This window comes from Gracilinanus agilis, chromosome 2 (assembly GCF_016433145.1).
Source record: "Gracilinanus agilis isolate LMUSP501 chromosome 2, AgileGrace, whole genome shotgun sequence".
NCBI lineage: Eukaryota > Metazoa > Chordata > Mammalia > Didelphimorphia > Didelphidae > Gracilinanus > Gracilinanus agilis.
The window spans coordinates 57,764,409-57,776,263 of NC_058131.1; positions in this window are offsets into that span (position 1 = coordinate 57,764,409).

Below are 11,855 nucleotides of genomic sequence, written 5' to 3' on the forward strand. Positions count from 1 at the left end.
GAGGGAGGGAGGGAGGAAAGAAGGAAAGAGGGAAGGAGAGAGAAATAGAGAAAGAAAAAAGAGGAAGAGAAAGAAAGAGACAAAGAGAAAGAGAGACAAAGAAAGAAAAAGAGAGACAAATAGAGAGATAGAGAAAGAGACAAAGAGAGAAGAAAGAGAAAGAGAAAAAGAGACAAAGAAAGAAAGAAAAAGAGAGAAAGAGAGAAACAAAGAAAGTTTTGGACTTGGTTTCAGAAGACCCTGGCTTTGCCACTCTTTGAGCCTCAATTTTTTTCTCTGGGTTGGGGATAAATATACTTGCTTTACCTACTGCAAAGAGCAGAAAATAGCCCACTCAAGAAATGTTATTCTTATCAAAGATGCTCAGTCTAACAAGGAAACTGAGACCCAGAATGGAAATAGAACCGCAGACTCTTTGGAAGGGAGCTCAGAGCCACCCAGGGTTTGAAAGTCCTTGCCTGAAGTATAAATTCCCTGCAAAGCCTTCAAATGACAAATGGTCAACTCACCTGGGCTGGAGTTATTACTACATCTGAGGGAGTGACTTGCCTAAGGCTGCACAGTGGCATGGTCCAGTAAGACTTACTCAGGCCTCCTGACTCCCACACAGGGGCCCTTTATTTTCATGTTTTTAAACCCTTATCTTCCATCCTGGAATCAATATTATTTATTGGTCCCAAGGCAAAAGATCAGTAAGGCCTAGGAAGTGGGAGTTAAGTGATTTGCCCAGGGTCTCCCAACTAGGAAATGTCTGAAGTCAGATTTGAACCCAGCCTCTGGGCCTCAGGCTTTCAATTCACTGAGCACCTAGCTGCCCCTGGTCCCTTTCCTTAAAAGATAAAAATAACACAATTTGATGCATGCTAAGAAAAAACGGCTCACTTTCCAAAGACAGCTCCCCCAACAAGAAAGAAAATCCTCCCTTGTAATTATGAAGTATAAGTTATGCTTAAAGGAGGAAGAGGGAAAGAAGAAACATTTATTAATTAAATGCCTACTATGTGCTAGGTATGGTGCTAAAGGTTTTTTACAAATATTTGGGACAATGGATTAAGCCCCCAGGCCTGGAGACAGGAAGAACTGGGTTCAAATTCAGTCTCAGACAAGGTGCTTAGGCAAGTCTCTTAACATCTATGCCTCAGTTTCCTTATATATAAAATGGGGATAATTATAGCACCTACCTCCCAGGGTTGTTATCAAGATCAAATGAGATAATAATTGTCAATCACTTAGCACAGTGCCTGGCACATAGTAGGTGCTATATAAATGTTAATTATCATCATCATCATCATCATCATCAATCTTATCCAGATACTCTCTACAACCCTGGAAGGTAGATGCTATGATTATCCCCATTTTTAGGTGGAGATAAACAAAAATTAAGAAACTGGTCCAGGCCCCCACAGCAAGCAAGTATCTGAGGCCAGATTTGATCTCAGGTCTCCCTGACTCCAGATGGGGCCACTATCCATTGTGCTGACCTGTCTAAGAGCCTGGGCTTCATTCCTCTCCTATAACCCAACATCTCCATGTCAAGTTGGATGCCAGGCACAGGGCTCTTTCCACCAGCATCCAGGTAATTGGAGAGGCCTGTGCTCTCAGAAAGATGCTGCCAAAGTGTAGGAAGTGTGCGTGGCAGCAGGTGCCTCCCTTCCTGCAGCTTCCATTAGGAGCACACAGGGAAAGATGCTTGCACAGACAGCAGGACAGCTAGCCTAGGCTTTTTCCCTTTCTTGCCTTCTCTCTTGTTAATGGGCTAGGACACAGAATGCTGCAGTGGCTGAGTTCTTATGGTAAATAATTTAGTGCTTGAAAGGAAACCAGCATGAACATGCTGCTCAGAGCACGGAAAATGGAGCCATTACCTACCTGACCCACAAAACCAGAGGGTGAAGGCCCCAGGCGGGCCTGGGATCCCCTTCTTTGAGTGTGGCTCCCCCCAACCAGGTCAGTGTTGGGGAAGGAGGGACAGACCAAAGCCCAGGGCACTAAATATCAGTTTGTGTGTGTGTGTGTGTGTATGTGTGTAAGTTAGTTTTTTATGTGTGTGTATGTATATATGCTTGTCAGTTTCTTATATGTGTATCTGCAAGTCAGTTTCTTGTGTGTATGTATGTCACTTTCTTATATGTGTGTGTAAGTTTCTTGTGTGTGTATTTGTAAGTCAGTTTCTTTTGTGCGTATGTCAGTTTCTTGTGTGTATTTATAAGCCTTTTTCTTGTATGTGTATTTGTAAGTCAGTTTCTTTTGTGTCTCTGTGTGTCAGTTTCTTGTATGTGTGTGTTTATAAGTCAGTTTCTTATGTGTATATAGTCAGTTTTTTGCATGTAAGTCACTTTCTTGTGTATATGTCAGTTTATTGTATGTGTATATGTCAGTTTCTTGAGTAAGTCAGTTTTTTTGTGTTTATGTATGTCAGTTTCTTGTATGTGTGTTTATAAGGCATTTTTTGTGTGTATATATGTATGTCAGTTTCTTGTGTATTTGCATGTATGTCAGTTTCTTATGTGTGTATGCATGTTAGTTTCTTATATGTTTATATCAGTTTCTTATATGTGTACATCAGTTTCTTATGTGTATATGTATGTCAGTTTCTTGTATGTGTAGGTAGTTTCACATATGTTTATGTCAGTTTCTTATGTGTGTCTATGTATGTCAGTTTCTCATACATATGTTTGTATGTCAGGTTGTTATGTGTGTATGCCAGTTTCTTTTTTTATTTTTATTTTTATTTTTTTAAACCTTTATCTTCCATCTTAGAATCAGTACTATGTATTGGTTCCAAGGCAGAAGAGCGGTAAGAGCTAGGCAGTGGGGGTTAAGTGACTTGCTCAGGGTCAGTCAGCTAAGAAGTTTCTAAAGGCAGATTTGAACCCAGGACCTCCCATCTCTAAGCCTGGCTCTCAATCCAGTGAGCCACTTAGCTGCCCCTAAATATACCAGTTTCAAAGTAGTGGTAGTTACTAGATATAGGCATTATTGCTGTGAATTAGTTATTTGACCATGAAGGAGTCATTTCTTTTTGGGGGTCCTCAGTTTCTTCAAGAGTAAAATCAGCAAGTTAGACCTGGATTAGATGATAGAAGGAACATTGTAGAGAGGAGAGAGCCCTTCTTTGGAGTCAGAAGAAATATATGGGTTCAGATCTCACAATTTGGATACTCGATACAACCCTGGGAGGTAGATACTATAATTATCCCCATTTTCAGGTGACAACAAACAGAAGTTAAGCAACTGGCCCAGGGTCCAACAGCTAAAACAAGTATCTGAAGCTAATAATCATAATAACTTTTACATAGTGCTTTAAGTTTTATAAAGTACTTTCCATATTATCTTATTTGATCCTCACAATAATGCTTACAGGTGGGTGCTGTTATCGTCCCTATTTTATAGATGAAGAAATGGAGTCTCTTGGATGATTTTTGTCCAGATTCACACAACTATTAAGTGTCTGAGGCAGGGTTCACACTCAAGTCTCTCTGACTCTATCCTCCCATGCCACAGAGCTGCCTTTGGGCAAATCACTGTGTTCCTCAGTTTTCTCACTTATAAAATGAAGGAATTGGGTTAGACACATTCTTTAGGCCCCTACTGGCTTGAATCTATGATCTAAGACCCTTTCAGTTGTGACATTCCACGTTTTAAGGTCCCTTTTAAAATTCTATCCGATATTTCATCATACCATCTTTTCTTAGATTACTTCCAGCTCAGACATTCTCTAAATCCAAATGGATTTATTAAAGTCCTACTGAATACCCAGTTCTGTTCCAGGCACTGAGGAAGACAGGGAAAGCCCTGCCAGTGATATGGTTCGTCTTATATCTGACAGGCTAGTCTGAGAGACACCCTTTGCAGGAGAAAAAACCAGAGAACAATAGAGGATTATATATTATCAAGTGCAAGGTCATGCTGTTCAGATTTTTAAGTGCTAGAGGACTTCTGCCAGGAAAAAAAATCACTGTAGGAGTTGGGTTAGCCAAAGAAAGGGCAGGACTTGAGCTGGAACTCCAAGGAGAGGGTGAGGCTTAGATGGGAACAGGGAAGGAGGGAGAAAAGGGATGGTGTAGACAAAAAGTCTTATAAGATTAGAAAGCCTTGGGAATTTTGAAAAAGTCCAAATGTCTAGATGACTTGAATATACTGAACAGTCAAGCTGTACATGTACCAAGCACACAGGAAATGCTTAATAAATGTTCTATTAGAGGCAGCTAGTGGTTCAGTGAATTGCGAACCAGGACCAAAACGTCCTAGCTGTGTGACCTTGGGCAAGTCACTTAACTTCCTTTGCCTAGCCCTTAACACTCTTCTACCTTGGAACCAACATACGATATTGATTCTAAGACAGAAAGTAAGAGTTCTTAAAAAATGTTTTATTTATCTGTCTACTTATCCATCTATCCCCCATCCACCTATCATCTATCCACCCATCTATCTATAGTCTATCTACTCATTTATTTTTGTATTATGCATCAATTCCTCCATTATCTATTCTGTCTTTATTATCTATCTGTCCTTTCATCCTTCCATCTCCCTACCCATCTGTCTATTCATCCATTTATTTATAATCTCATCTATTATCTATCTATCCCTCTATCTCTTTTAACCTTTACCTTCCATCTTAGAATCAATACTGTGCATTGGTTCCAAGGTAGAAGAATGGCAAAGGCTAGGCAATGGAGATTAAGTGACTTGCCCAGGGTCACACAGTTAGGAAGTATCTGAAGTCAGCTTTAAACCCAGGACCTCCAGTCTTTAAGCCTGGCTCTCAGCTACCCCCAACCCCCAGATACATTTATTACAGTCTAAAGGATATAGATTTGAAATGAATTTTAGAAATCATCTAGTTTACTTTCTTAATTACACAGATAAGAAAACTGAGGTCCAGGGAAAGAGAGGGACTTGCCCAGGGCTACAGAGATAGGGAGCAGCAGAGCCAGGATTTGGGGCCCGGGTCCCAAGGCCCTCACAGCCTCAATCCTGGGCCTTCTGACTCCATCACACCCCATCCCTTGAAGATGGCATCTCCATTCTTCCTTTCACCACAGTACCAGGCTAAGAGAAAAGGAGAAAGGAGGGGGAAGGAACAATAGCAAGAACATCCGAAAACCATTTCTGGCCACAAAGAATCAGCCCCTGGGCCTCTCCAATGACAATTTTCCCACCCTCATCAGTATCACTGCACATGGGCCACAGGACAGCCCTTCTCCTGGCTCTGTCTCTCTGTCTCTGCCTTTCCCTTCTCCTGGCCGTCCCATGGTTATAGGAACTCAGTGTTTGTGGCTACAAGTCTGAGGCCTTTTATGTGGATGAGGGGGTCTGGACAGGAGCTGGGAGGGGGCACTGCGGACTCCGGGTGCTCATGGTGAAGATGGGTCCAGTCAGGCTTCTTCCCCAAGAGTGGCAGATCCCAGCACTCTGGCCCTCCATGGGCTGCTCTCTCCCTGACATTACAGCTGATGAGGCTTACACTCTAGCTAATGACTGTGACCCCATTAAGTGAACCTGGCTGGCATTAATTTGACCATATATACACACACTAATCAGCTGTAACCGTGGCACCCAGCTCAATCCAAATTGATTTACCGGGGCTGGAAATGGATACAAATGTGATTAAAGGCTTTTTATTTTACATAGGTTCTCTATAAAATGATTTAAATCAATTGCCGGGCAGGCCCCATGTTATTACTGCACAGAGCCTCCTCTCATATCGATGAAGAAGGCGCTCTGAGAGAGAACCACAGTGTCAGAAACCTGTCTCCCCAGGCCCTTAATCAAAGGCCGGAAAGTGGGCTGTATTGGCTGATGACTTGTTTTCCTTTTCTTAGGATCTTCTTCACAAACAAGGCCCTGGCTTCTGGAGGTGAGTCAGGATGGAAGAGAGAGCTAACAGCCTGAGAAAGCTATCCTGGGGACCCAAAGGCCCCACAGTGTCTCCTCCACAGCCTAGCTCGCTGAAAGCACATTCCCCTTTTTTCCCCTCTTTCTGGTTCTGTTTTCCCCCATGATAATTCTTAATTTAAAAAAATTTTTAATAATAAATTTCCATGTGAGTTTTCCAAAGTTATATAATCCACATGGTCTCCCTCCCTCCTCCTGGAGCTGCCAAGCAATTTGATTCCATGATAATTCTTGAGGAGTGCTTAAAAGGCATTTCTATAATATGAGAATCACAGGGTTTTTACAAGCAAATGGAAGGGGCCTTGGAGACCACCTGGTCAGGCCAGCCTCCAAAGTGTGGCCTCCTTGAAAGGGCTGGATGTATAATCAGGAGATCTAAGCTGGTGGAAACCTAAGATCAGAGGTCCTGGGATCCTTGCTCTTCAGCTGGGGGGCCTCAGAGGGTTTCTAGTTCAAACCCTCACCCCCATTTTATAGATAAGACCACCGAGGCCAGAGAGGTAAGGCGTCTCGCCCCAGGAATACACACACACATAAACACAGATCTGATCCTAGCCTACCAGATTTATTTCCAATTATTTCTCAACAGGAACCTTTCCCTCCTTCCACCTCCAATCTTCCGTGATTATATTAGTTCAGTTTCATCCTCTCTTACACACCCCCCTCCATACACACACACACACACACACACACACACACACACACACACACAGAGGACAGAGGGAAGGATGGAGTGGCAATAGAGGCCAAAAGTAAGAGAAGGAGGGAAAAGCAGAGGATAATGGGGGGATGGAGGCTGAGAAGCATAAGAGGGGATGGGAGTAGTGTTCAGAATAGCAGAATGAAAGCTAGGAGAGGCTCATGGAAAGTGGGCATGAAGGACAGGATGGGGGAAGAATAGAAGCTATAAGCAGGGGGAAAAAAGAGGGACTAGAGGAGAGAAGGGAGGTAGGAAGTCCAGGAGAGGGGAACAGAGGGTGGCAGGTGGAGGAGCCAGGTCAGTAAGGGAGCAGAGGCCGGGAATGGGGGCACAGGGGACAATGAGACAGGGATGGAGGGCAGGGAGTGGAGAAGTGAGGCAGGAACTAGAGTGAGCCAGGGAAGGGACCCCTGGCAATGTTGGAAGGAGGGACTGTATGGCCAGGCCTGCTCAGTCCTTAAGGGTCACGTGCTTCTTCTGTTTCCTCTGGAAGGGGGTGATGGTGAGGAGCCTGGGGGGGCACCCCAGGAGAGAGGCAGCACAATTACAGGCCTGATTACCGCAACCCTGATGCACAGCCGGCCCACTTTCCACTCCCCAACTTAAGAGTGACAAAGCAGCCCATCCATGGCTGTAGCTTCATCTTTAATCCAGGGAAGTCTTTCAAGTGTTAATGGTGCAAGCAGGCTCATTAAATGTAATCCATCTGTCCTTAATGTGCAGAGCACTGAGTCTGATCGAGATGAAGGATGCCCTCCTGAGGAACAGCAGCCGCCTGCCGCTCCAGCACCATGCAAATCACATTTAGGAGCTTACGGCCTTCTTTTCTTTCTTTCTTTAAGAAAAAAAATAAGGGAGGAGGTGACCAGAGCAGGGAGAGGAAGAGGCAAAAAGAGAAGAGAGAAAAAAAAGAGAGAAATGGCTAATTTATTTCGACTGTTATTGCTTGGGATGCCGAGTCAGTAAAGTAATAGCTCTCTGGAAGGAGTCAGGGGTCAGTTCTAGACCTTTCTTTATCACTGATTTTTGTGTGGCCTTGGACTACTCACTTTCTTATGATAAGTCTCAGTTTCCTTCTCTAGGACAGGAGGGGCTTGATCAGAAGGCCTTTCAAATCTGTCATAAAATTCTACATTCTTAGATTCCTTCTAGCACTAACGCTCTATGTTCTAAGGCCCCCTCCAGCTCTGTTCTGCTTCTTCTAGCTCTGACATTCTCTGTTCTAAGGTCCCTCCTAGCTCTGACATTCTCTCTTCTAAGGTTCCTCCCAGCTCTGACATTCTCTCTTCTAAGGTTCCTCCTAGCTCTGACATTCTCTGTTCTAAGGTCCCTCCTAGCTCTGACATTCTTCTAAGGTTCCTCCCAGCTCTGACATTCTCTCTTCTAAGGTCCCTCCTAGCTCTGACACTCACTGTTCTAAGGTCCCTCCTAGCTCTGACATTCTCTGTTCTAATGACTCTTCCAGCTCTGACATTCTCTATTCTATAGATCCTTCCTGCTAGTCCTAAAATTTCCATAATTCCCTACATAGTTTTGTTAGTTAAGAACTATGAGCTAAGGTCACATACTACCTTCATCACTGGTGTGACTCTGAAGGAGGGAACTTCTGGATATGTGCTCTCTGGACCTTGATGGTGACTTTCCCCTGTGGAATTGTATTGTTGACTCTGGGGACAGGTCTATCTATGTACCCACTTTTCCTCTTATAAGTTGTATGTTGAAGACTATGCCTATGGTTTCATTTTTCTCCTTGTGTCATGCCCAAGGATTCCTATGGCTTAAATTCTACTTTCTTCCACTTTCTTATTTAAAAAAGAATCCTTCCAGATGTTTCTCAAAAAGGAGAAAAAGCAGGTATCTCTTCCTTTTCCAACCAAAAGTGTCCCTGTGATAAAGCAAGGATGCCCCCTATTATTTGACCAGAAGTCCTAGAAAGGCTATCAACAACAATAAGACAAATAAAAAATATTAAATACGTAAATATCATGTAAATATCAATAAAGAAGAAAGGAAAGTATCCCTCTTTTCATGATATGGTACCATACTTAGATAACCACAAAGAATTAGCAAAGAAAAGAATTGAGATAGCTTCCGTAAAGAAGAAAAAGCAAAGTAAGTTCACTTCACAGAGTCAGAAGGAAATGATAGAAGGAGGAATTAAATTCAAAATAATGACAAAATCTGTAAAATATCTAAACTAATTCTCTTTGGAGGTAAAGTCCCAGATGGGTTTAGAACTGCAAAAATCAGTGCCTGGGAGACTGCTATGAGCTATGAGCAAGATGGGCTCAGTGTGACATCCAAATTCTCTATGGGAAATGGGCAGAAGAGTCCACATCCCAGTAGAGTAGGGAGTGATCATCCCTTTTGGTACTGCTCGTAGACACGGATCCCTGGCCTTAACTCTCTTTGGCTGAAGGTCTACAAATTGTTAGCCCACAAAAAAAGAAATCTGACTGGATTCCTAGGGGAACCTTTAGTCAAGGAATGAGGGTGGTCACCAAAATGAGAACCATTAAGTAGAAAGGAAAATTTACCAAGGGCAGAAGTGCTGGGGTAAAAGAAGACAAGATGGCATGATACAAAGATACAAAGGGCTTTGGATCCCAGTATGACTACTTTTTTTTTTTAAGAGGACCTGTGATTAGCTGGGTACAGGGGGCTTAATTACCATTAATTAATAACTTTTCTGCAACTAAACAGTTGTTTAGGGAACTGATTGTGTCTGAGGTAGGGAATGAACCTAAGCCTGCTTACCAAGAGGTCATCTTGCAAGCCTCCATACTACAGTTATCACTCTTCTTTGCTACTTATAAAATAAAGTGAATTGTGTGACCTTGAGGGAATTCCTTCTCCTCTGTGGACCTTGGCTTTCTCATGTTTAAAATAAGATGCTTCTAGGCAGCCACAGCATTCTTACAGTCCATGGGGTTTATATGATCTCCAAGCACTGTCATCAAAAGGAGGAACCATTATTTTCACATGGAGTGTAAGAAATTTATTAGCATTTAAAAAGGAGAGAAAAAGGCAAAAGATAGACCCTGTTGTCACCACTCTCATAATCTTATTGGGGAGAGGGCAAAGGGAACAAGTGTGATAGAAATCACCTACTATGTGCCAGGCACTCTGCTAAGCACTGGATGCAAAGGAAGGCAAAAGATCATCCCTGCCTTTGAGAAGCAGGCCTAGAGACAGGAGGTCCTGGGTTCAAATCTGACCTTAGACACTTCCCAGCTGTGTGACCCTGGGCAAGTCACTTGACCCCCATTGCCCACCCTTACCACTCTTCCACCTAGGAGCCAATGCACAGAAGTTAAGGGTTTAAAAAAAAAAACAGAGAGAGAAGCTGCCAATCTAACCACTGGATTAGGCAGTGTCTAAGCCCTTTCCTAGCTCTATATCTTACAATTCGAGGGAGAAGAAGGATTAATAATTCACTTGTACATAAGCAAATGGTGGGGGCAGACACAAGGGTAAACTGAGGGCAGAAAAATAAAAACATTTAGCATTTATGTAGCATCTTAAAGTCTGCAAAGTCCCTTGCATTGGAAGGAAATGATTTCCTAGCTGTATGACTTTGGGCAAGTCCCTTAACTTCAATTCAGTATGCCTCAGTTTACTGGTCTATAAAATGGGACTGATAACAGCAGCGCTTAGCTCCTCAGGGTTGTTGTGAGGATCAAGTGAGATAACATTTGTAAAGCAATTAGTTAATAGTAGGTGCTTCATAAATTCGGGTTTGCTTCCTCCTTCCAAGAGTCCTAGGAGTGCTAATGAAGAAAATACCTGTTTATTGGCTAGTTTTAGGTGTTAACAGCTTACCTGGAATGTCATGGGCAGCCTGGAGCTTAAGATCTTAGGCTTTGGGGTGATTTCTGGGAGCTAAGAGATTTTTTTCCCCCTTCAGAAGCTGGGCTTTGCCCCAGCCCTTTGTCTGAATCTTTTTTGATTGATTGGAAAAGGCTGTGAACTCAGTTCAAATGCAAATCCCCTAGGAAAGAGGAGGTCCCTTACAGCCATTGTCAGCCACTGACACCTTAGTGTGAATGAGTTGAGCCCAGCTTTTCCTGTGAACTGGATCTGAGCGTGAAAAGGGGCTAATGAGCTTGAAATCAGCCACCTTTTGGTGAGGGAGGGAAGGAAGGAAGGCGGGAGGCTGGGGGAGGAAGGGAAGCCTTCATGATTTTACTTCAGTGGGGTAGCAGAGCCCTAGGAAAGCTGGGGATGGGGGGAGGGGGTTACTGCTCCCTAATGGAGAGTCTCAGATATAGAGACAGAAAGCCTGAGTGGGATGAATCTTGGCTTTGCTAAATGGCTTGACCTTGGTCAAAGCACTTTCCCGTTAAAGCTTCATGTTACTAATCTGTAAAATGGGTGAGAAGGTCAGAGCCAGTGATCCCTGGAGTATCTTCTCAACTCTAAATGCCACAGATCCATAGATATTTTCCCAACTGACTGGGCAGGGCCCCCAGAGGACCAAGGCCAGGCATGGGAGCCTAGAAAACTGCCTGGGGGAGAAGGGCAGACTCCCCGAGGTCAGGTGCTCAGCCAAGCTGCCCCTCAGAGTGGGGGGGGAACCCCACAAGCCAAGTGGGAGCCTCTGCCTCTCCGGGCAAGGACTTAGAAGGCATTCTGGCAATTGATCCAAGTCCATAAGGCTGAGTGCTGGTGTCTGCCCATTGTTCTTCAATTATTCAAACAATAATTGCACCCTTATTTAAAGTCTAGTCTTGCATTCGCTGCATACCAGGCTGCCAAGCACCCTGGTAGGCTGGGAGATTTACACAGGAACAAGCTCCTCTCTCACAGAGTCAATTAATTAAGTAAACACATTCATCAGCAGGTTCTCAGGTGTGCAGCCAGAGAGGCCAGTCTGCTTGTTTCCCATTGCCTCAGTGACATTTAATCCCATCGTGCTCCCCCCCCCCCCAACTGCCAAGGAGGCAGGCAGCCTCTCCCCAGGGTCTGGAGGTCCTGGGTGGGAGGAGTATCCAGGGGTTGCTACTGCTACTTGGGGCACTGGATGGGGTGAGGGTGGGGGACAAGGACAGGGAATGTCAGAGCTGGGAGGAACCTTAGAATAGAAAACACCAAAGCTGGGAGGGACCTTAGAACAGAAAATGTCTGAGCTAGAAGGAATCTTAGAACAGAGAATGTCAGAGCTAGAAGGGATCTTAGAACAGAGAATGTCAGAGCTGGGAGGGACCTTAGAATAGAAAATGTCTGAGCTAGAAGGGATCTTAGAACAGAGAATGTC